The sequence below is a fragment of the Zonotrichia albicollis genome, chromosome 23 (assembly GCF_047830755.1).
Source record: "Zonotrichia albicollis isolate bZonAlb1 chromosome 23, bZonAlb1.hap1, whole genome shotgun sequence".
Classification (NCBI taxonomy): Eukaryota; Metazoa; Chordata; class Aves; order Passeriformes; family Passerellidae; genus Zonotrichia; species Zonotrichia albicollis.
The window spans coordinates 4,211,453-4,232,238 of NC_133841.1; the positions used below are offsets into that span (position 1 = coordinate 4,211,453).

At 48.4% G+C, this 20,786-nt stretch overlaps 5 pseudogenes; 2 read left to right on the forward strand and 3 right to left on the reverse strand.

Moving 5' to 3' along the window:
• The first annotated feature begins 368 nt into the window (after positions 1 to 368).
• On the forward strand, positions 369 to 1,130 carry LOC106630184 (feather keratin Cos1-2-like; annotated as a pseudogene).
• A 5,489-nt stretch (positions 1,131 to 6,619) lies between these two features.
• Positions 6,620 to 7,391, reverse strand: LOC102062091 (feather keratin Cos1-2-like; annotated as a pseudogene).
• A 2,748-nt stretch (positions 7,392 to 10,139) lies between these two features.
• On the forward strand, positions 10,140 to 10,907 carry LOC102060899 (feather keratin Cos1-1/Cos1-3/Cos2-1-like; annotated as a pseudogene).
• Positions 10,908 to 14,906: 3,999 nt separating this feature from the next.
• Positions 14,907 to 15,666, reverse strand: LOC106630183 (feather keratin Cos1-1/Cos1-3/Cos2-1-like; annotated as a pseudogene).
• A 2,706-nt stretch (positions 15,667 to 18,372) lies between these two features.
• On the reverse strand, positions 18,373 to 19,119 carry LOC102061925 (feather keratin Cos1-2-like; annotated as a pseudogene).
• Between the last annotated feature and the right edge of the window lie 1,667 nt (positions 19,120 to 20,786).

A 20,786-nucleotide genomic window follows, 5' to 3' on the forward strand; every position in this document is an offset into this window, starting at 1 on the left:
ACCTGAGTATGACACTGAGTGTTGATCACAGAGTAATGAAGGGAGCAAAAGAAAAACTGTCTCATGTCATGTGCAGATCTTGGGCATGTGTACAAGAAAAATGAGAGCAGGGTTGATTTCTGGCCACCACAGGAGTCCAGAGGAATGACACAGGTACACATTACCTGGATGCCACTGGCCCTTAATCTAAACCTTCTTTGTCCACTGATGTCTTTCTGCCCTGAAATCCTTGATGCTGTCATCCTGGCACTTTGAAAAATGACCCTTCATATGGGAAAGCACGTGGCAGAAGCCAGGAAATGGAAAAGCCACAGTGGAGGAAACTGGGACACAGTCCCTGCCATTAGCTGGGACAGTTCAGATTTGACATGAGCTGGTCAGAAAATTATGACTTCCACTGAGGTGCCTCTACGCCTGAGGCAGTGCAGGACTGCTATAAAAGACAGCCCAAGTCTCTGCTCTCACATCCACTTCTCTCACCTCCTCCTCCTCTTCAGGAATCAGGTGAGTGCAAAGCCTCTTCTCCTCAGCCTCTTGCTGCTGCTTCAAGAGCAGCTCTTGCCTGGCTGGAGGTCTCAGCTGAGAGGAGCTGTCATAGTGCAGGGCTGGGAGCTGCTTGTGCTGGGAGAGGGCAGGGGAGAGAAGGTCTTGTGTAGACAGAGAGAGGCTGGGACTTGGCTGAGGTGGCTCCTGGGCTTTTAGCTGGGCACTGCAATGGGGGCCTTGGTTGCAGGGTGTTTGGTGGTAGCGCTGGTTCTCCTTTGTCCTCACTTTGTTCTTCTCCCTTCCTTCCATCCTAGGTGCACCTGTGACCTCAAGCCATGTCCTGCTGCCAGCCTTGCAACCCCTGCGGCCAGTCCTGCGGCCCCTGCCCCCTGGGCAGCAGCTGCACTGAGTGCTGTGTCAGGCAGTGCCAGGACTCCCATGTGGCCATCCAGCCGCCTGCTGTGCTGGTGACCCTGCCTGGGCCCATCCTCAGCTCCTTCCCCCAGAACACCGCCGTGGGATCCTCCAGCTCTGCTGCTGTTGGCAGCATCCTCAGCTCTCAGGGAGTGCCCATCAGCTCTGGGGGCCTTGACCTCTCCTGCATCACCAACTGCTATGGTGGCAGCAGGTGCCGTCCCTGCTAAATCTGCTGGCAACATCCTTCGGCAAGAATTTCCAAGACCTCAGAACATGGTTCTTGGCAGAACATGATTCTGGGCAGGAGATAGAGTTTCTGGACATTCTATTTACAGCTTTAGGATGATTTCTTTCTCCTACTATTCCATCTTCTTTCTGTGTTGTCCATGTGTCCCCAGGCCAGCCCAGGGAACCTGTTTGCCTCTCGTCCTCTTTTGGGCAGGCAGATGGACACCCTGCACGAGCTCCACTGCTTCTTAGTGGCTGCTCCTGGTGCTCTCCGTGAACCACATCCTTTTCTTTACACTCAATAAAGTTCTTTTGCATCCAAGCCTTGGCCTCTGAGTCATTCTTCATTTTCTGGCAAGCCTTCCATATTGTTTAGGGAGAATGGTGGAGGAAGAAGAGGGTTCAACTCCCTTGAAGCTGACAGTGTTATACCTGGCTACTCAATAGCCAAAGATCATCAGAAAGACCATGTCTCTAAAGTTTGCAAAAGTTCTTTAGGGAAACAGCAGTGTCTGGGGACAGCCTATAACCTCACTTCTTTTTTCTCCTCCCCTCCCTTACCTGGTCTACAGTCCATGGCCTGCACACTGGAGCATGGGTAGATGAGATACACTCCCTCAGCATAGACAGGACTCAGCTGTTATCCCAGACATGCAGGGCTGAGGTAATTCACAAGTTTCCTATCACTCATATGCAGGCTAATGCAGTGGCAAATGAATTTCAGCTGAATTTGTGCAAATGTCTTAGGGCTTTATTATAAATTTGTGTCATTTCTCACCTGTATGAATGTATGCAATTTGTCCATCAAGTTCTTTCTGGATGAGGCCTTTGGTCAAACCAGTGTCCACTGCTGCTGGGTCAACCTTTGACTGACAGTCCACATTCACTTTGTGACCTCATTCCTGTGTTTGCACTGTACTGTGTTGTACCTGTCTCCAGCAGAGAGAAAAAGGATGTTTGTTGCAAAAATGGGTTGCCTACCTCTGTATGGCCCCTTCTCCAGCCACAGCCTTTTTCTCTCACAGTGCCTTCTTACCAACAGCCATTGTTTGGCTCCCTGGATATCTGTTATTGGTGTTTGTGACACCTTATCATCTGGGCTTCTGCACCACCTGTGGCTCAAACATCCATATGGACTTGGACTGAAAAAGGAGAAGTAGGGAAAGATATAGAGAAGGAAGAAAAGCTATATAAATTATCTCTGAATTTGGGGGTTAATTTCTTTATAATCCCCCAGATTTTAATATGCAATCTGATTACAAAAATAAAAGGCAAAAAGATTAACATCAGAAGGACAATCACAGGGTGAAATATTTTATTAAGAACTTCAGTTGCTCTTGGTGACCATCCAAATGAAATGTCCCAACAATTGTGTTTCCTGTCTTTCTTTGGTTGCTTATTCACCCTGTGAATTTTTTTACATCAGGATGAATGGTAATCAAAATTTTCTGTCCATTTTCTCGAGCTTTCTTCAATAGCATTTTTCACATCCAAGTGACGTTCATTCAGTAGGAATAGGCTGCTGCTCTTAAGCCAATGCATAATTAAATCATAACAATTGGTAAGATATAAGAGGAGCTAAATAACTGAAATCACATCCCATAATGTCAACAAAGTTACAAGCACAAATACTAGGGCACTTGCATGTACAATAATGTTGTTTACAAATACAAAATCACAAGGGGTTCTCACACAAGCACATCCATTCCATCAGGCCCATACTCTGTGCTCTAGGGTCTGGAGTGCATCTCCATTGCGATTTAATCCTGACACAATTATTTGATATATGGTATATACTGAAGCACCATGCACTGTTACAACATAAACTGTGGCTTACGATTAGTGGGGTCATACAGGAAAATTAAGAGTTGCTACTATTATCTAGTTGCTAGGAGTAGAATTCCCTTTTGCATTATCCCAGGTTACCTTTTGAACGCCACCTTCTTTTGTAATTGCTGCTCCTGTAAATTGCACCCACGGGAGAGAAGTGGGTGTAATGCAGAATGCATATGGTTACCATATTGATTAACATAAACAAAAGCAGCCAGGGTTTCAACTTGTGGGTTGAGCTTGTTTATGTGTCAACTAAATTTGGTTCCTGCTGGCAATGATTCCTCCAAGAAAAATGATAAGCAGTTCTTTGGTAAGTAACTCAATTTTCAGTGGGGTGTGCTGGCGCAATTCCCAGTAATGTTCCTGGAAAGATAAAGCAGTGCAAGTCTCAGCAGAGCTGGCCTAGACAGGTTAACCCTTAATTGCTCAAGGTGTATAACTTTGGGTGAGCGTCTGCTCCAAGAGCGACTGTTGAACTGGGACATTTCCTACACCAATCTTGCTGGGAGGGACCTTCACCATCTGCTTGGGGGCCTCAGGAAAAGCCTGGGACCCCAGTGTGCTCCCTCTCTCTGGAAGGAGCATCTCCTGGCTGTTTGCTGGAGCCCTGATGCTGCTGCCATACTCAGGACATCACATGGGAGACCTGAGAGCCAGGGAAAACTCAAAACAACCCGTTCCCTTCACCTTCTCTCTCCTTTGCAGGCTGCCCAGCTCCGCTGTTTTCTGCCCCAGCTCTGGAGGTTTTTGCCACATTTTAATCAATGCCCCATCTCCGCTTGGACCCTCGCTGCTCCTGCCGTGGCTTCAGGGTTTTTTGCAATGCTTCGTTTGCCTCCAGAGCCTGCTCACCTCTGTTGTTCCAGCTCGCCTCTCCAAGGTTCCTCCTACAGCACATTTCACCACCCGTAGTGTTTTGTGGAGATAACCAAAAACGCCACAACTTTGTGAAAGTTGTAAAGCTGGTATGTTTATTACAGCACCGGACGCATGTGGAGATTGCTCTCCTTAAAAGACATGCGTCCTTCTGGGAACTTCAGGCCCCTTTTTATTCCTCTCTCAAATATGTATGCATACAATTTCACAATAGGTTCATACATATTCATTTTTACGAATTTCCCATGACATTTGCCGCTAGTTCTTCTTTATCAGAAAGAATTCCTAGGTCAGGTTGACCTGCTCTTACAGCATTCTCTCTGTCTTTCTATATCACCTTCTGCCTCCCCTCCCTTATCTCTGTCCTTCACTGAAGCAGTTTCTCTGAGCCTAGGCTTTGCAGTCAGGCTACATAGCTATGTTCTCTAACCACACACTCAAAGACGTACATTTCACCTAAATCAAAATGGTTTTCTACTCTGGAGAATTTTACTCTGTCTCAGTAGCGGCACTGAGACCGGCTGCTCCCCGAGACTTTTGCAAAGGGTGCCACCTCCCTTCCCCTCCACCGCCATCGCCGCCATCACCTCATGAGGGAGCCGAGCTCGCGGCACAGCGCCCCCTGCTGGCGCAGGGGAATCACCGCACCCGCCCTGCCTGGCCAGGAGCCAGCAGCGCCCCTGCTGGCTGTGCCCGGAACTGCACCGAAGGGGAAAGCGCCTGCGGCTGAGAGAGGCCGGGCCTGGGTGTCTGGGTCTGTTTGCTGCTGTTGTTTGTTTGAATTGTTATTCATGTATTTATTACAGTAAATGACTGTTATTCTTTTTCCTCCATCTTTGTCTGACAACCCCATATTTTCAAAGTTATAATAATTTGGAGGGAAGGGTATAGTATTTTCCATTCCATGAAGGTTCCCACCTTCCTTGGCAGACACCTGTGTTTTAGACAAAGACAATTGTCGATATATGGTAGAGAAAAAGAGAAGCAAGAGAGAGAGATTAAATGAGAGAAAGAAAGGAAGACAGGTCACCAGTGCTGGCTCAAGAATTGATTCAGCTGATGGAGTATCCAGGCAGAAAAGGGCCATTTGTTTCAAAAAAGTGCTGTCCTACCTCCACATGGCCCCTCCTCCAGCCACATCCCATTTGTTCTCACAGCTTCTTAGCAAGAACCCTCAGGTGGCTGCACAGCCATCAATCTGGGTTTGAGACATGCAGAAGAGTCCCTCCTCTTCTGTGCTCCTACAGCAGTGCTCAGTGAGATGGACACAGATGGCGTCTATGTCATGAGTCTGGGCAGGAAGAGCATGGGGGGAACTGAACAAGATCCATGGGGACTTTGTGTGCCTGAGCTGTTATTTTGAGCCCAGCTGTGCCTTCAGGAGTTTCTGAAGATGCTCGGAGAAAAAACAGGATATGGCTGGAGAAGGGACAGCACTTTCCTGAAACAACCAACCGACCTTGCTGTAGCTCCTGAAGAGAAGCAAAACATGAAACAATACAAGGGGATGAATAAGGTTACAATGTGCACATGGGCTGTAGGGAGATCAAGGTCACCAAAAACCCTTGAAACTTCCAACCCATTTCCAGAAAAGTCTGAAAGAACAGACTGTGTATGAGAACTCGTTTGCATAGAAAGCAAGAAACCTACAATTGGGGCAGACAAATCTATGCATGAAAAGGTATCCCTCCAAATCTGGGCACTGCCCTCAGGACCTTGGACATTCACTGGACTGGACTAGCACAGGTGGATAGATGCTGGTACCAGGACTGACATCTCACCCACTGGATTGATGATGGTACCAGGACTTTTCCTCTGGTTCTCTCTCTTTATCTCTTCTTTTTCACCAAGCTACTTAATCCAAAACCCACTGCCATGTGCTTATATAGTAGGCCTGGGACTACTGTAACATAACCAAGATCCACACTTAAGTGTATAATTTACAAATAAAACACTGTTTTTTTATGCAGACCCTCTGACTTTTGCCATTCCTTTTGACCATGGGCATTTATGAACTTTGAGGTTTTTCTACACCTTAAGGGTGGGACCCCACGGCCTGTGTAACTTGATTGGTAGATGCTGATCCCAAATTCTGCACCACCTCAGTCCTGCATGTCTGGACAGCAGCTGGGTCCTGCCAGGTGCTGAAGGACACTATGAGGTACCTGTGTCATCTGCCTTTGACCACATGTGCTGCTCATGGGCCCTGGACTGGGTAATGCAGGGTTGGAGAAGGAAGAGATGAGGCTGTGGGCTGGTCCCAGACATGGCTGTTTCCCTTCCCCATTCCTGCCACCCTTTGGAGCCATCTTTTCCCTGTTTGACATTGGCTGTGGAGTAGCCAGGGATGTTCTTCATCAACTCCAATGGAAAAGGCAGAAAGGAAAATCCACTACAAGGAGTCCCACGCTCTGTCCATCCACCCTCTACCCTGAGCAGACTGGAACAGTTGCCATAGAAAGAAGGACAACTTAGAGGCCAAAACTTGGATGCAAAACAACTTTAATGAATGTAAGGTAGAAACAGAGGTGGCTCACAGACAGCGCCAGGAGCAGCCACTAAGATGCAGTGGAGTTCCTGCAGGATGTCCATCTGCCTGCCCAAAAGAGGGAGGGAGGGCAACAAGTCCCCCTAGGCTGGCATAGGGAGACATGGAGAGCAAAGGAAGGACAAAAAGTAGAGGGGAACAATGGCTCAGACACTAAATACCATGTCTTAAACCTCTATCTCCTGACCAGGACCAGGTGCTGAGGTTCTTGCCTAAAGACTTTAGGCAGCTTTAGCAGGGACGACATCTGTTGCCACCATAGCAGTTGGTGATGCAGGAGAGGTCAAAGCCCCCAGAGCTGATGGGCACTCCCTGAGAGCTGAGGATGCTGCCAACAGCAGCAGAGCTAGAGGATCCCACGGCGGTGTTCTGGGGGAAGGAGCTGAGGATGGGCCCAGGCAGGGTCACCACCACGGCCGAAGGCTGGATGGCCACGTGGGAGTCCTGGCACTGCCTGACACAGCACTCATTGCAGCTGCTGCCCAGCGGGGTGGGGCCACAGGGCTGGCAGCAAGGCTCACAGGGTCTGCAGCAGGACATGGCTGGGGGTATCAGGTGCACCTAGGATGGAAGGAAGAGAGAAGCAGAATGTGAGGACAAATGAGAATCAGTGCTACCACCAAACACCCTGCAGCCAAGGCACCTCCTGGCCCCCATTGCAGTGCCCAGCTCAAAGCCCAGGAGCCACCTGAGCCAAGCCCCAACCTCTCTCTGTCTGCACAAGATCTCTCCCCTCTGCTGTCCCAGCACAAGCAGCTCCCAGCCCTGCGCTCTTGTAGCCCCTTTCAGGCGAGACCTCCAGCCAAGCAAGAGGTTGCCTTGAAGCAGCTGGAGGAGGAGGACGAGGAGAGGTTTCTCACTCACCTGATTCCTGAAGAGGAGTAGAAGGAGGTGAGAGAAGTGGATGAGAGAGCAGAGACTTGGGCTGCCTTTTATAGCAGACCTGCACTGCCTCAGGTGCAGAGGCAACTCAGTGGAAGTCATAATTTTCTGACCAGCTCATGTCAAATGCAAACTATCCCAGCTAATAATGGGGCTGTGTCCTGTTTTCCTGCACTGCTGCCTTTTCATTTCCTGGCTAATTCCGCGTGCTTTCCTATATGAAGATCTCTTTCTGTAAGTGTCAAGATGAGAGCATCAATGATTTCCAAGGCACAAAGACGTCAGCATAGGCAGAAGTGTGAGATTAATTGTTATTGGCATTCCCTGTGGGGAGATGATGTTTACCTCTGTCATTCCTGTGGTCTTGGTGGTGGCAAAGTTGTCAGAAAATGGTCACTGCTCTTGTACTTCTATTCCACGTGCCCAAGGACTCTGCTGTGAGGGGACATACTGCGTTTCCACAACAGAGATCTCAGCTAATGATGTTTCCTGACCTTATTTGAATGTACAGTTTTTTGTTTGTTCCATGAAGACATGTGTGAGTACACGTGTGTTAAGTCTAGGCTTGTAGTAAAATGCCTGGTGAAATTAACGAGAAGGTAATTCTTGGAGGTATTCAAAAACATTATTAACAAGGCAGTCATTTTTCACAACCAGTGTGAGTTCATGAGAGGAAAGCCCTCCTTGTCAGACTTAATTTCCTTTCACAACAAGGTAACCCACCTCCCTGATGAATGGAAGCCAACTGATGTAATCTTTTATTCAATTCTCTGAAGTTTTTGACACCATTTCTCACAGGATCCTTCTGGATAAATACATTGTGTGATGGGTGAACAACTGGCGCATGGGTCAGGCACAAAGGGTGACAGTGGAGGGGTCACACAGAGTGAAGAGGTCCTGGAGATGATTTGAGTGCTGGCAATTGAGACCACTGCTCGGGTCTCACTAGGAGCAGGTGAAGCCTTGGTTTCTGGACATAAGAAGAACCAATCACTAATGGCTCTGAAGATCAACATGCTGCTGGCCAAGACTGGGCCAATTAGAGAGATCAGTAATGCCTCTGTGATGATGTATTTAAGAAGAAAATCAAAACAAAGTCACACAGTTTTTCTCCTCGTAGGGAAGAGGAGGAGTTGAGAACATGTGAGGGAAGCAACATGGCAACACCAAGATCAGTGGAGAAGGAGGGGCAGGAGGTGCTCCAGGCACCAGAGCCAAGATTCCTCTGCAGGATGTGGTGATGACCATGGTGAAACAGCTGTGGCCCAGTAGCCCATGGGGATCCACAGGGGATGCAGAGATCCACCCATAGCTCATGGGGATCCATGGGAGATGCAGAGATCCACCCTCAGCTCATGGGGAAGGTGCCCTTGCGGGGGTCGGTGGATGCCTGGAGGATGCTGTGATCCAGTGGGAAACCTGGTAGAGAGAGGGGGCCCTGCTTCTAGGCTGGAGCAGTCTGTCCTTGGAGAAGTGCACCCTGTGGAAAGATAGACCCACATTGCAGCAGTTTTGGGAGGACTGACTGCCCATGAGAGGGACTCCCATTGCAGCTGGTGTGGTAGGGCTGCTGCTTGTGAGAGTGGACCCACGTCGGAGAAGTTCACAGAGAACTGTCTCCCACGGAAGGGGCCCCATGGCCTCACATGGGAAGGACTCCTCTCCAGGAGTAGCAGAAGAAAATCTCAGTGATGAAATGACCCAAAAACCCCCATGCCCTATCTCACTGCGCTGTCGGTGGGAAGGATGGTGGTAAAAAGATGTATAAAGGGATTATTTTGCTTCTCATTATCCTCCTCTGATTCTGGTTGTAATAAAGTCACTTTGAAACTGTAAGTTAAGCCTGTTTTGCCCTTGAAGTGTTTTCTCCTGGTTCTTATCTCACTCATAAATCCTTTGTTATATTTTTTTTCCCTCTCCACTGCCCAGCTGTAGCAGGAGAGGGTGAGTGAGCGACTCTTCTGGGTGCCAAGTGTCAACACACAACAATTGCATAACTTGAGTGTGCTTGATACCAATTCCAACTTGTGAAATATCTGAGAACTGAATGTAACAACAGCAGCTGGGCCCTTTAACCATGTGCTAGAGGAGGTGTGAGGTATATATCGGTACCTGTGTGCTGGCCATGTACACCAGGCAACAGGACAGAGGAAAAGGAAGAGATAAAGCTGTGAACTGTTCCCAGGCACTGTTGTTTTCTATCTCCACTACCAGTATATTTTGGATTGGTGGTCTAATCACCATTGGCTATAGAGTAGCAGGGGATGTCTTCATCAGGTCCAAGGGAAAGGGCACAAAGTAAAATCCACTGTAGGTACTCCCATCCTCTTCTTCTTCTATCTTTTCATGAGCAGATTGGAATAGTTCCTACTAGGAGTATGAGGGACAGACACTAAGATGCAGAGGAGATCCTGCAGGTTGTCCTTCAGCCTCTCCTGAGGAAGGAGAAAGGGCAAAATATCCTCACTAGACTGGCCCAAGGAGATAAAGACAAAACAAAAGAAGGAGAAAAGTGGAAGAAGGAAATGGCAACCTGAAGCTCTGTCAAGTGTCCAAACAATGGAGACCTTGGGCATGAAGGTGAGAAGCACAAGAGTGGTGCCTATTTCCTGACAACTTTGTCATAAACAAATCCACAGGCATGAAACAGGTTCACATCACCTGCCCACAGGGGATGCTGCCAGCCCTTGATCTGAGCATTGTGCCTATGCTGATGTCTTTGTACCCAGAAGTTCATGAACCTCTCATCTTGACACTTAGAGAAGTTTGCATGAAAGAAAGCACGTGGAATGCACTAGGAAATAAAAAGGCAGCAGTGCAGGAAAACAGGACACAGCCCCATTATTAGCTGGGATAGTTTGCATTTGACATGAGCTGGTTGGAAAATTATGGCTTCCACTAGGTGCCTCTGCGCCTGACGCAGTGCAGGTCTGCTATAAAAGGCAGCCCAAGTCTCTGCTCTCGCATCCACTTCTCTCACCTCCTCCTCTTCAGGAATCAGGTGAGTGCAAAGCCGCTTCTCCTCCACTGCCTGCTGCTGCTTCAAGACCAGTCCTTGCCTGGCTGGAGGTCTCAGCTGAGAGGGGCTACAAGAGCCCAGGGCTGGGAGCTGCTTGTGCTGGGAGAGGGCAGGGGAGAGAAGGTCTTGTGCAGACAGAGAGAGGCTGGGACTTGGCTCTGGTGGCTCATGGGCTTTGAGCTGGGCACTGCAGTGTAGGCCAGGAGGTGCCTTGGTTGCATGGTGTTTGGTGGTAGCACTGGTTCTCGTTTGTCCTCACATTCTGCTTCTCCCTTCCTTCCATCCTAGGTGCACCTGTGACCCCCAGCCATGTCCTGCTGCAGACCCTGTGACCCCTGCGGCCAGTCCTGCGGCCCCTGCCCCCTGGGCAGCAGCTGCACTGAGTGCTGTGTCAGGCAGTGCCAGGACTCCCACGTCGTCATTGAGCCCTCCCCTGTGCTGGTGACCCTGCCTGGGCCCATCCTCAGCTCCTTCCCCCAGAACACCGCCGTGGGATCGTCCAGCTCTGCTGCTGTTGGCAGCATCCTGAGCTCTCAGGGAGTGCCCATCAGCTCTGGGGGCTTTGACCTCTCCTGCATCACCAACTGCTATGGTGGCAACAGGTGCCGTCCCTGCTAAATCTGCTGACAACCTTGGGCAAGAACCTCCATGGCCTCAGCATCTGGTCCTGGTCAGGAGACAGCTTTGGGACATTGTAATTTGAATTTCAAGCCATTGTCCCTTTCTTCTCCTGTCTCTTTTTGCTCTTTCCTTTTCTGTCCATGTCTCCTCAAGCCAGTCTAGTGGAGACTTGTTGCCCTCCCCTCCCTCTGCAGGCCAAGCAGAGGGACACCTCCACTGCATCTTAGTAGATGCTCCTGGTGCCCTCTCTGAGCCACTCTGAGTATTTTTTTCCTCTACACTCAATAAAGCTTTTTTTGCATTCATGTATGTGCCTCTGAATCCTCCTTCGTTCTGTAACAACTGTTTCAGTCTGCTCAGGGAAAATAGCTGGAGAAAGAAAATGGTGGGATTCCATGTAGTAGATTTTCCTTTGTGCCTTTTCCCTTGGAGGTGACTAAGTCATCCATAGCTTCTCAGCAGCCAAAGGCTGGGAGACTCCCTCTAAAGGGTGGCAGGAATGGGGAAGAGAAAAACAATTCCTGAGACCAGCCCACAACCTCATCTCTTCCTTCTCCACCTTTCCTTTTCCTGGTCACGGCTCACGGCATGCAAATAGAAGCACAGGCAGGTGAGATGCACTCCCTCAGCACAGACAGGCAAAGCTGCTGTCTAGACAATGCAGGGCTGAGACAATTCACAAGTTGGAATTGGGATCAGCCATACTCAGGGTACACAGTGGTAAATGATTTTTGGTTCAGTTTGTGCAAATGACTTACTGCTTCACTAAAGGTCCATATTTCTTCCACTTGTGGATGGATGTTACCTGAACACTGATAACTTCCCTTTTGACCAAACCAGTGCCCAAGAGTATCAGTTAAAGATGATGGACCCTGTTTTTTGTAAGCAGTATGTAGTTTATATATAGCTTAGGCTTTTGCAAAGTATTAAAACAGACTATGTGTTAATGTTAAATGCCTTTATTTATTTTAAGAGCTATGTTGGTTCAATGTACTTGTGGAGTATGTTATCTGAATGATAACAGTGAAAAGAACCAGGAGAAAAAATACCAAGAGAAAAACGCAAGGAGAGATTTCATACTGACCCTCCAGATTATCAGAAAGTGTCAAACAATGGAACAGAGCTTCAAGAAGAAATGAAATATATGAATTTCATCTACAGGATGGCATGAAGACAAGTCAAAAGTCGAGCCAGGCAAAAAAATTCCCTGAATATGTAAACCCACAAGAATGTTTGAATATGTATAATCCTCATGAATATGTATTTATCCGATGTAATGGAGAAGTATGTAAGAAAATTGTTTTAAGCTAATGGTCTGCTCCTGGCAGCTTGCCAAGCACCTCAGCACTGGGTAATGTCTCTTTTATCCCTTATTAAACTTATAAAAATTTTAAAGAGTGAGCCTTGTTTCTCACATCCACTAATAGAATTGCTAAAATCTTATAAACATTGTCCAACTTCATACAGAGCGATGTGGACTAAGGAAAATTGGCAAAGTCTACAGTTAGTTGCAGAAAAACTTGAACTTTGGCAAAAGATGGGAGAGGGAACCACCAGCAAAGGAGAAGACCTGATATCCATACCAGTGGAGGCTAAACTCAAAGAGAAATATGTTGTGGAGCAGCAACAGAAAGATCTGACTGAGTTGCAAATAGCCTTGGGGGCTGAAACAATAGCCCACCTCAGGGCAGACTGAGAATGGAATGCCCAGAAGAAGCTAGCCCAAAACCTGAAAAACCAGTTAAACAAACTTGTCGAAAGCCAAAGAGCTTTGGAGTTGCAAATTAACACTGTTGGGGAAGGTGTGAAGAATTAATTAGAGTTTTTCAGCCCTGAGGAAAAGGTGGACCTCCTTAAACTTGATGTCATAGTCCTCAGCCCTCATGAGTTTTATGCAGCAAAACCAAACCCTCCCTGCACCCTTAACTCCATCCACCTGTAAAAACTGAGGAGGCAGAGAGGGAGGCAGGACTCCCTAATCCTGGTATCACTTCACTCCACTCTCCAGATAAGGGGTTTGACTCAGCAAAGCCAACCCTCCTTCACTTCCCGTCACCCCAAGCTCTGCCCACTTGTAAAGACAAAATTCATTTATCAGGAGGCAGAGTACACAGTAATATTATCTCTGCAACAGAACTGCTTAAGCTACAAGGGAAAATTTTCAATTGTCCCAAAGAAAATGGAACAGAGAAGGTTTTTAAAATTTCACTGATGGGGGTTGTCTTGGTTTAAGATAATTTAAAGAGCTGGGCAATCTAAAATGAGTAATCTTCCCTTAATTCCAACCAACCCCTTTCCACCAATAAAGAACAAAATATGAGTAGATATAAGTGAAAAAAATAGCAGTTTACTAACGAACAGAACAGGCAAAAATTAACATTAAATTACTACTCTATACAAAATTACTGAACCTCAAAAAACCCATGGGAACCAAGAGAGACATGAAATTCCAGAAATATCCTTCCCAAGGTGTCTGCATGGTTTGAGGGGCAAGGGGAAGACAGCATCACTCCCTTTCCTTTCAATATGGCAGGTGACAATGTGGTCCTGGGAAAAAAGGGACAAATAATGGTAAATCATACCCAAAAAGGCAAGAACCTGTAGAGCAGTTCTAGTGGCTGATGAAGACCTGCCAGCTCACTGGGGTCTGCACTGCTGCCACTTCCTCCTGCCATTCATGGGGCTCCCCTGGTGCTGCTGCTGTGCTCTGCGCTCTGCCCGTGGTGGAACGGAAAGGACAGGTCTGTCCACAGCAGCATAGGGTGGTGTGACCCCAGGAACTTGCTCACTTTTTCACTGCTGGAAAGTTTTTGAGGATCATTTCAAAAAAGTTGCTAATGGTGAAATGCAGTCTTTACAAGTGGCTACAGTCGTAAATCCAAAGTAACTGCCTTCAAAGCCAAGATCCCACCTTCACCAAAAGGTGAAGAAATAGAGAAAAGAAGGTGAAGAAAAGAAAAATTTGCCATGAAAGAGAAAGAGTCTCTGTTTCCACATTCTTCTTTCTTGGAGTGGGGGCTAATCCATCTTGACCAGCTTGCTGGAGCATGGCTGTCTGTGGCGACAGGCAGCTCCTGTGTGATTCACCTCCAGAGAGCTCAAAACTGCTACCTGTAGTCTCTCTGAGACCATGGAACACAAACAAAAAGAGAACCCAAAAATGAAGAAGCCTTTCCCAAAGCAAGACCAAGAGCTCATCGAGACAGTAGCCCATGGGGGTGTTCGGTTCACAGGAATGGGGACTGCTCCTGCATAGCCTGAATATGGCAGATATTGATATCATCTTGTGATTCACCTCAGCCTCACACATCTGGAAGGCAGCTGGGCCTTGCCAGGAGATGAAGAAGTGTATGGGTTGCATATCTCATCTGTCTTTGACCATCTGTGTGAACCACAGACCTGTAGACCGTATGATGGAAGGGAGGAGAAGGCAGATGTGAAGTTGTGGGCTGTCCCCAGAACTTGGTTTCCCATCTCTATTGCTGAGACCCTTCAAAGCCAGGGTTTCCCTGAAGGCCATTCTCTGTGGGGTAGCCAGGGAAGATTTTGACAGCTCCCAAAGAAAAGTCATGAAGTAAAATTCACTGCAGGGAGTCCCTTGTTTTCTCCAGCTTTTTCCTTGAGTTGACTGGAAGAGTTGCCATGGAAAGAAGGAGGATTTGGAGGCCATGGCTTGGTTGCCAAACAGCTTTATTAAGTCCAGAAAAGAAAAGGAGGTGCCTCAGAGAGTGCACGTGGAAGATCAGTAGGATGCAGTAGAGTTCCTGCAGTGTGTCCATCTGCTCACTCTAAAGAGGGAGGAAGAGAAAGGGCAACAAGTTCTCCCATGTTGGTCTGGGGACACACAGATGGCAAAATAAAGAGATGGAGAGGAGAGAGGAGAAGAAAGGCACAGCGGCTTGAAACTCTAATTACAATGTCCCAAAGCTCTATCTTCAGCCCAGAACTGGGTTCTGAGGTCTTGGATGTTCGTGCCCAAGGATGTTGCCAGCAGATTTAGCAGGGACGGCATCTGCTGCCACCATAGCAGTTGGTGATGCAGGAGAGGTCAAGGCCCCCAGAGCTGATGGGCACTCCCTGAGAGCTGAGGATGCTGCCAACAGCAGCAGAGCTGGAGGATCCCACGGCGGTGTTCTGTGGGAAGGAGCTGAGGATGGGCCCAGGCAGGGTCACCAGCACAGGGGAGGGTTCAATGACGACATGAGAGTCCTGGCACTGCCTGACACAGCACTCATTGCAGCTGCTGGCCAGTGGGCAGGGGCCACAGGGCTGGCAGCAAGGGTCACAGGGCTTGCAGCAGGACATGGCTTGAGGTCACAGGTGTACCTAGGATGGATGGAAGGGAGAAGCACAAAGTGAGGAAAAAGGAGGACCAGCGCTACCACCAAACACCCTGCACAATGTGGGCACCTTCTGGCCCCCCCTGCAGTGCCCAGCTCAAAGCCCAGGAGCCACCTGAGCCAGCCTCTCTCTGTCTGCACAAGACCTCCTCTCCTGCCTTCTCCCCTCTGCCCTCTCCCAGTCCTGCACTATGACAGCCCCTCTCAGCTGAGACCTCCAGCCAGGCAAGAGCTGCTCTGGAAGGAGCAGCAGGAGGAGGATTAGAAGAGGTTTCCCACTCACCTGTTTCCTTAAGAGGAGGAGGTGAGAGAGGTGGATGAGAGAGCAGAGACTTGCGCTGCCTTTTATAGCAGTCCTGCCCTGCCTCAGGCGCAGAGGCAACTTTGTGGAAGTGGTTACTTTGTGACCAGCTCATGGTAAATGCTAACCATCCAAGCTAATAATGGGGCTGTGTACTTGTTTCCTGCACTGCTGCCTTTTCATTTCCTGGCTTCTGCCATATGGCTTCCTATATGAAGGTCTCCTTCTGTAATTGCTATGATGAGATGGTCAGTGATTTCCGGGGCAGAAAATGGCAGAGCTCTGATCAAGGGCTGGTGGCATCCCTTGTGGTCAGGTGATGTTCACTTGGGTCATTTCTGATTGGATTCTTTTTGGCAAAGTTTTCAGGAAATGGGCATCACTGTTGTGCTTCTTGCTCACATGCCTAATAACTGCAACATGAGGGGTCATGACAGAGCTTTTGATGTTCTTTCCATCTTCTACTCTGCTCCTTCTTACCTCCTGCTCTTTATGTGTCCACAGGCCAGTGCAGTGGGGATGTGTTGCCCTCTCTCCCTCAGCATGAATCAGATGGACACCCTGCAGGAGCTCCACTGCAACTTAGTGGCTGTTCCTGGTTCCTTTTGTGAGCCACCTCCTCTTCTTCCTTAGATTCATCAATGTTCCACATCCAAACCCGGACTTCCAAGTCGTCCTTTGTTCTGTGGCAACACTTCCAGTCTGCTCAGTGAAAAAGGTAGAGAAGCTGGGGATGCTATGGAACAAGTTCTATTTCTTCAAGAAGTTTTTGCAGCAGTGTGAGAAGACATTGGAAAATTCTTTTGACCTTAACACCAAGGATATGATCCCTATATTATTGGTTAATGCTCAGTTTTGTAGCAGGCAGTGCTTAGTACAAATACTGGAGATTTATGTGGCCTAATGCTTCCTCACTTACTTGTACCGGTGATTAATATGGATTGGCCAATATCTAGTTTTGAGTACAAGGTTTGTGTGTCAGAGTGAAGAATGATGGAGTGGTACTTTATGACCAGACCACATGTTTGGGATACTCTCTACAAGAAAAGATTCATCAGAAGATCTGGAACCATATCCAGACAAACTGATGGAAATATTTAACCTATGTTCATGTATTCAAAAAAGGGATGAATATGCATTAGTTTTTGGAATACAACCTGCTCTGTTAGGTTAGTGGACATGCTTAGAGGAGACATCCCCATACATCCAGCTCTCTAATAAAGTAATGTCAGCTTTCTGACACAGGAAATCGGTGGGAGAGATTATTTCCCAGTTTTTGGTGACAGCGGGGCTTTGAGCAGCTTGATGGAAGGTGTCCCTGCCCATGGCAGCAGGGTGGGACAAGATTGTCTAACCTAAACCCTTTGATGACTCTGTGATATGTGGGCTGCCCTTGGCAGGCCCTGTCTTCATCAGGGTCCATCATCCTTTGTCTGTCTTGCAGTCACCTTTGGGCATGGGTTTGGTCAAAGGCTTCCATTGGGAAGGCATTGATGGACAGATTACATCTATCCATACATGGCAGAAATGTGAATTAACACTGAAGCCCTAAGTCTTCTGCACAAACTCAGCCTAAAGTCATTTACCACAGCATATCCTGAGTATGGCTGATTCCAGTTCTAACTTCTGAAATATCTCAGCACTGCATCTTAGGACAAAGATGGGCACTGCATGAGCTGAGGGCCCCTATGAGATTGAGATGTGATCCTCGTCTGCCTGTGCTGCTGTGTGCGGGCTGTGGACCCTAGAGTGACTAATGGAGGGGAGAAGAAAGTAGGGATGATGTTATGGGCTGTTTCCACACATTGCTGTTTCCCAGCTGTTGGGAGGAAAAGGTTGAAACTGAAAGACTTGGAGAGCAGGGTGACAGATCTGCACAAATTGACCTTGTAGGTGGGGAGGCTGAGAACATGCATGTGGGAAACTTCACATTTTATATTTACTGTTGATTATCCTGTGTCTCTTTTGAGAGATAATATAAAAGCTACCAGGACCTTGAGAGGCATCTGTCACAGACAGTCTTGAACCTCCTGCTGGGAGAATGAGAGATCCAAAACCTCAAAGGACACAAAAGCACATCATTGTGATAAACTGCATGTGCGAGAGGCCCCTTGACATACTGGGACAGGCAGTGACACGCCAGGATTGAACTGACCCTAATGGTGGCACTGTTCCTCTCTTATGTGTCTCTGCAGCCTGGCAGTGCCTTGGAACCTGTGAGTTAACGAGATAATGAAATAAATCTACTCTTTGCATTTCAGCTGTGGTTTGGTGATTTGAGTGTATCAATTCACATGCCAACCCACTGCTGGTACCCTTTGGAGCCTCGCTGTTCCTGATGGCCATTGACTGTGCAGTACCCAAGTATGTTTTCCTCAGCTCCAAGATAAAAGGGCACAAAGTAAAATCAACTGCAGGAACTCCCACCCTCTGCTTCTCCACTTTTTGTCCTGAGCAAAGTGGAGGAGTTACCATGGAAAGAAAGACAACGTGGAGGAAAAGGCTTGGATGCAAAACAACTTTATTGAGTTGAAAGAAGAAAAGGGGGTGGCCCCCAGAGAGCAACAGCAGCCACTAAGGAGCAGAGGAGTTTCTGCAGGGTGTCCACGGCCCTGTCCTAATGAGGGAGGGAGGACAGCACATCTCCTCTAGGCTGATTTGGGAAGATATGGGGAGCAAAGGAAAGAAAGAGAAGCATAAAAGAAGGGAACAATGCCACAATGCCACAAAGCTGTAAAGAAAATATCCGAAAGCTCTAGGCCCTGACCAGAGCCAGGTTCGGAGATTTGGAAGATTCTTCCCGAGGAGGTTGCCAGCAGGTTTAGCAGGGACGGCATCTGCTGCCACCATAGCAGTTGGTGATGCAGGAGATGTCAAAGCCCCCAGAGCTGATGGGCACTCCGCCACAGCTGAGGATGTTGCCAACAGCAGCAGAGGTGGAGGATCCCACGGCGGTGTTCTGTGGGGAGGAGCTGAGGATGGGCCCAGGCAGGGTCACAAGCACAGCAGGCGGCTCAATGACAACGTGGGAGCTCTGGCACTGCCTGACACAGCACTCATTGCAGCTGCTGGCCAGCGGGCAGGGCCCACAGGGCTGGCAGCAAGGGTCACAGGGCTTGCAGCAGGACATGGCTCGGGCTGACAGGTACACCTGGCACAGAAGACAGGGAGAAGCACAAAGTGAGGACACGTGAGAAGCAGCACTGCACCCAAACACCCTGCAGCCAAGGCACCTCCTGGCCTACACTGCAGTGCCCAGCTCAAAGCTCAGGAGCCTCCTCAGCCAAGTCCCAGCCTCTCTCTGCCTGCATAAGACCTTCTTTCCACTGCCCTCTGCCAGCAGAAGCCGCTCCCTCTCAGCTGAGACCTCCAGCCAGGCAAGAGCTGCGCTTGAAGCAGTAGCAGGCAGAGAGGAGGTTTCCCACTCACCTGATTCCTGAAGAGGAGGAGGAGGAGGTGAGAGAAGTGGATGTGAAAGCAGAGACTTGGGCTGTCTTTTATAGCAGTCCTGACCTGCCTCAGGCCCACAGGCACCTTTGTGGAAGTAATAATTTTCTGACCAGCTCATGTCAAATGTGCACCATCCCAGCTAATGGTAGGGATTCTGTCCTGATTTCCTGTTCTGCCGCCTTTTCATTTCCCGTCTAATTCTCTGAGTTTCCTACATGAAGGGTCATTTCTCTAAATACTGGGATGAGAGATTCAAGAGTTTCTTTGGCCAAACCAATGCTGGGTGTGTTTGGAATGCTCACACCATCACTTGGCAGCATCCTCTGTGGACAAATATGTTCACCTGTGTCATTCCTTTGGGTTTGGTTTTTTCCAAGTTGTCAGGAAATGGGCGTCAGTCTCGTGCCTCTTGTCAACATGCCCAAGGACTGCCATGTGAGGGCTCATGACACATCATTTTCTGTTGCTTTTCCCATGTCGCTCTCTGTTGCACAGAGGTCTGCATCTGCTGTGAGGGTTGGTTCCCAGTTGCTACACAAAAAGTGCTCAGAGAAAAATTTTGTTGCCTCACTTGACTCATGGTCTTTCTGTGCAATCTCTGTGGGTCCTCTGGAAATATTGTGAGTTGTCTGGGGCCTGATCCTTGTCATGGACACCTGAGTAATTTTCTGCACACATGTCCCCAGTATCTCATCTTCTCAGTTCCCAGAACTGCGCATCTTTTCTGTCTGTTCCTGAGTCTTTGCTGACTCTCTGAAACCCTAGAGATCTTTGCATTATTCCATGCTTGTGTGTTTTAGGTGTGTTTGAGCACACATGGATCATTCTGTGCTTGGGTGACCCTCCTGAGGGCATGTGCAGGTCAGAGCAGCAGGACTCTTCCCTGCAGTGTTCATGATCTCAGATAGAAACGTTTCCTTTGCCATCAGGACTGGCACTTCGTATGGAATCTACAGCTAAATGGCCATTGGCTCCCAGCTGTCAGAGAACTAGCACTGAAATCAACTTTGACCTCCTGCACTCTCCATTTCTTCTTTTCTGGAGAGGGAGAAACATCAAGACAGTCTGCCCAATTCCACAGTTTGTTATCATTCAGTGGGTTCCCTTCTGGTGGAATGCTGCTGGTGGCCAGGATGCAACAAAGGCTCTTTCTGTCCAGGCCAGTGTCAGATGCATTTCTACATCTCAGCATCCTGATGCTGACTGAGCATGGCTGAGACCCCCCAGGAAATTTTTCTTGGACCAAAGGAACCCCTATTCAGATGTTGCTCTGCTGTGAGATATAGGACAGTTGTATCTACCCACATAGGATAGGTGAGTTCTGCTCTCTTCCCTTTAGAGGCTGTTGAGGGTTAGAATCTTTTTGTTTGATGCTTTTTCCTTCAGGAATTTTGCGCCATGATTTGCTAGGAAAGATTAAGGTCTAGGTACTTGAGAATGACAAAGAAGTGGCCAAGCTTATGGGAGGAGGACATCTGGCTGCACATCTCTTATCTGTGGGTTTGTCCTGGAGACCAGAGATGTCGAGATAATTGGAGTGGGAAAATGGGTTTGGGCACAGAGCCTGGCTCTCTTTCTCTCTCCACTTTTAGCACGGAAAGGGACCACAGCGCTGTGGGGAGAATTTGTCACCACTGCGGGTTTCCGTGTCCAGCTACCTTTATCTGCTGCAATTGGAGCTCTGCTCGTAAAAGCAGCCATTGCCCTGGGACCTCGTTAACACTCTATATCACTATAAAAGGTTCTTTTCACCACATGTTCTGGTGCTCGGAATCTCCGCCCCTC